Source organism: Chiloscyllium plagiosum, chromosome 14 (genome assembly GCF_004010195.1).
Source record: "Chiloscyllium plagiosum isolate BGI_BamShark_2017 chromosome 14, ASM401019v2, whole genome shotgun sequence".
NCBI classification, from domain to species: Eukaryota; Metazoa; Chordata; class Chondrichthyes; order Orectolobiformes; family Hemiscylliidae; genus Chiloscyllium; species Chiloscyllium plagiosum.
Window position 1 is genome coordinate 72,779,456 of NC_057723.1, and position 3,956 is coordinate 72,783,411.

The following is a 3,956-nucleotide window of genomic DNA, read 5'->3' on the forward strand; positions in this document are numbered from 1 at the left end:
CAGTCTCGGCCCGGTGTGTCAGTCTCAGCACGGTGAGTCAGTCACGGCCCAGTGTGACACTCTCGGCCCGATGTGTCAGTCACGGCCCAGTGTGACAGTCTCGGCTTGGTGTGACAGTCTCGGCCTGGTGTCTCACTCATTGCCCGGTGTGTCAATCGCAACCCGGTGTGACAGTCTCGACCCGGTCTGTTAATCTCGGCTCGGCGTGACAGTCTTGGCCCGCCGGGACACTCTCGGCATGGTGTGTCAGTCTCGGCCCGTTGTGTCAGTCTCTGCCCGGTGTGTTAGTCACGGCCCGGTGTGTCAGTCTCAGCCTGGTGTGTCAGTCACGGCCCGGTGCGTTAGTCACGGCCCGGTGTGTTAGTCACGGCCCGGTGTGTTAGTCACAGCCCGGTGTGTCAGTCACGGCCCAGTGTGTTAGTCACGGCCTGGTGGGTAAGTCTCAGCCCGGTGTGTTAGTCACGGCCCGGTGTGTCAGTCTCAGCCCGGTGTGTTAGTCACGGCGCGGTGTGTCAGTCTCAGCCTGGTGTGTTAGTCACGGCCCGGTGTGTCAGTCTCAGCCCAGTGTGTCAGTCACGGCCCGGTGTGTTAGTCACGGCCCGGTGTGTCAGTCACGGCCCGGTGTGTTAGTCACGGCCCAGTGTGTCAGTCTCAGCCCGGTGTGTTAGTCACGGCCCGGTGTGTCAGTCTCAGCCCAGTGTGTTAGTCACGGCCCGGTGTGTCAGTCACGGCCCGGTGTGTTAGTCACGGCCCGGTGTGTCAGTCACGGCCCGGTGTGTTAGTCACAGCCCGGTGTGTCAGTCACGGCCCAGTGTGTTAGTCACGGCCCGGTGTGTCAGTCACGGCCCGGTGTGTTAGTCATTGTGTCAGTCTCTGCCCGGTGTGTTAGTCACGGCCCGGTGTGTCAGTCTCAGCCCGGTGTGTAAATCTCAAGTTAGTGTGTCAGTTTCAGCCCAGTGTGACAGCCTCGGCCCGGTGTGTTAATCACGGCCCGGTGTGTCAGTCTCAGCCCGGTGTGTAAATCTCAAGTTAGTGTGTCCGTCTCAACCCGGTGTGACAGTCTCGGCCGGGTGTGTTAGTCACGGCCCGTTGTGTCAGTCACGGCCCGTTGTGTCAGTCACGGCCCGGTGTGTCAGTCACGGCCCGTTGTGTCAGTCACGGCCCGGTGTGACAGTCTCGGCCCGGTGTGACAGTCTCGGCCCAGTGTGACAGTCTCGGACGGGTGTGACAGTCTCGGCCCGGTGTGTCAGTCTCGGACCGGTGTGTCAGTCTCGGCCCGGTTTGTCAGTCTCAGCCCGGTGTGTCAGTCTCGGCCCGGTGTGTCAGTCTCGGCCCAGTGTGACAGTCTCGGACGGGTGTGACAGTCTCGGCCCGGTGTGTCAGTCTCGGACCGGTGTGTCAGTCTCGGCCCGGTGTGTCAGTCTCGGCCCGGTGTGTCAGTCTCGGACCGGTGTGACAGTCTCGGCCCGGTGTCTCACTCATTGCACGGTGTGCCAGTCTCAACCCGGTGTGACTGTCTCGACCCGGTGAGTCAGTCTCTGTCCGGTGTGTCAGTCTCGGCCCGGTGTGTTAGTCACGACCCGGTGTGTCAGTCTTGGCCCGGTGTGTCAGTCTCGGCCCGGTATGACAGTCTTGATCCGGTGTGACAGTCTCAGCCCGGTGTGTTAATCCCGGCTCGGTGTGTCAGTCTCAGCCCAGTGTGTAAATCGCAGCTCGGTGTGTCATTCTTGGCCTGGTGTGTCAGTCTCGGCCCGGTGTGTTAGTCATGGCCCAGTGTGTCAGTCTCGGCCCGGTGTGTTAATCACGGCCCGGTGTGTCAGTCTCAGCCCGGTGTGTTAATCTCAACCCGGTGTGACAGCCTCGGCCCGGTGTGTTAATCACGGCACAGTGTGTCTGTCTCAGCCCGGTGTGTTAATCACAGCACAGTGTGTCAGTCACGGCCCGGAGTGTCAGTATCGTCCCGGTGTGTCAGTCCTGACCGGGTGTGACAGTCTCGGCCGGGTGTGTCAGTCACGGTCCGGCGCGTCAGTCACTGCCTGGTGTGTCAGTCACGGCCCTGTGTGTCAGTCACGGCCCGGTGTGTCAGTCTCTGCCCGATATGACAGTCTTGGCCCTGTGTGTCAGTCACGGCCCGGTGTGACAGTCTCTGCCCGATATGACACTCTTGGCCCTGTGTGTCAGTCACGGCCCGGTGTGACAGTCTCGGCCGTGTGTGTTAGTCACGGCCTGGTGTGACAGTCTCGGCAGGGTGTGACAGTCTCGGCTGGGTGTGTCAGTCATGGCACGGTGTGTCAGTGACGGCCCCGGTGTGACAGTCTCAGCCGGGTGTGTCAGTCACGGCCCGGTGTGACAGTCTCGGCAGGGTGTGTCAGTCCCGGCCCGGTGTGACAGTCTCGGCCCGGTGTGTCAGTCTTGGCCCGGTGTGTCAGTCTCAGCCCAGTGTGTCAGTCTCAGCCCGGTGTGTCAGTCTCAGCCCGGTGTGTCAGTCTCGGCCCAGTATGACAGTCTCGGCCAGGTGTGTCAGTCTCGGCCAGGTGTGACAGTCTCAGCCAGGTGTGTTAGTCTCGGCCCGGTGTGACAGTCTTGGCCAGGTGTGTCAGTCTCGGCCAGGTGTGTCAGTCTCGGCCCGGTGTGACAGTCATGGCCCGGTGTGTCAGTCCTGGCCCGGTGTGACAGTCTAGGCCAGGTGTGTCAGTCTCGGCCTGGTGTGACAGTCTCGGCCCAGTGTGACACTCATGGCCCGGTGTGACAGTCTCGGCCCGGTGTGACAGTCATGGCCCGGTGTGACAGTCTCGGCCCAGTGTGACACTCATGGCCCGGTGTGACAGTCTCGGCCCAGTGTGACACTCATGGCCCGGTGTGACAGTCTCGGCCCAGTGTGACACTCATGGCCCGGTGTGACACACCGGGCCGAGACTGTCACACCGGGCCGAGACTAATACACTGGGCCGAGACTGTCACACCGGGCCGAGACTGACACACCGGGCCGAGACTGTCACTCTGGGCCGAGACTGTAACACCAGGCTGAGTCTGACACACCGGGCCGAGTCTGTCACACCAGGCTCAGACTGTAACACCAGGCCAATTCTGACACTCCGGGCCGAGACTGTAATACCGGGCCGAGACTGTCACACCGGGCTGAGACTGTAATACTGGACCGAGTCAGACACACCTGGCCAAGACAGACATACCGGGCTGAGACTGGCATCCTGGGCTGAGATTAACACACCGGGCCGAGATTAACACACCGAGCCGAGATTCACACACTGAGCCGAGACTGTCACACTGGGCCAGGATTAACACACCGGACATGAGACTGTCATACCGGGCTGAGACTGACACACCGGGCCGAGACTGAAACACTGGGCCGTGATTAACACACCGGGCCGAGACTGTCACACTGGGCCGAGACTGACACACTGGACCGAGACTGTCACACCGGGCCAAGACTGACACACCGGGCTGAGATTGTCACACCGGGCCGAGACTGTCACACCGGGCCGAGACTGACACACCGGGCTGAGACTGTCACACCGGGCCGAGACTGACACACCTGGCCGAGACTGTCACACCGGGCCGAGACTGACACACTGGGCCGAGACTGTCACACTGGGCTGAGACTGTAACACCAGGCTCAGACTGTAACACTAGGCCAATTCTGACACTCCGGGCCGAGGCTGTAATACCGGGCCGAGACTGTCACACCGGGATGAGACTGTAATACTGGACCGAGTCAGACACACCGGGCCAAGACAGACATACCGGGCTGAGACTGGCACCCTGAGCTGAGATTAACACACCGGGCCGAGATTAACACACCGAGCCGAGATTCACACACCGAGCCGAGACTCTCACACTGGGCCAGGATTAACACACCGGACATGAGACTGTCATACCGGGCCGAGACTGACACACCGGGCCGAGACTGAAACACTGGGCCGTGATTAACACACCGG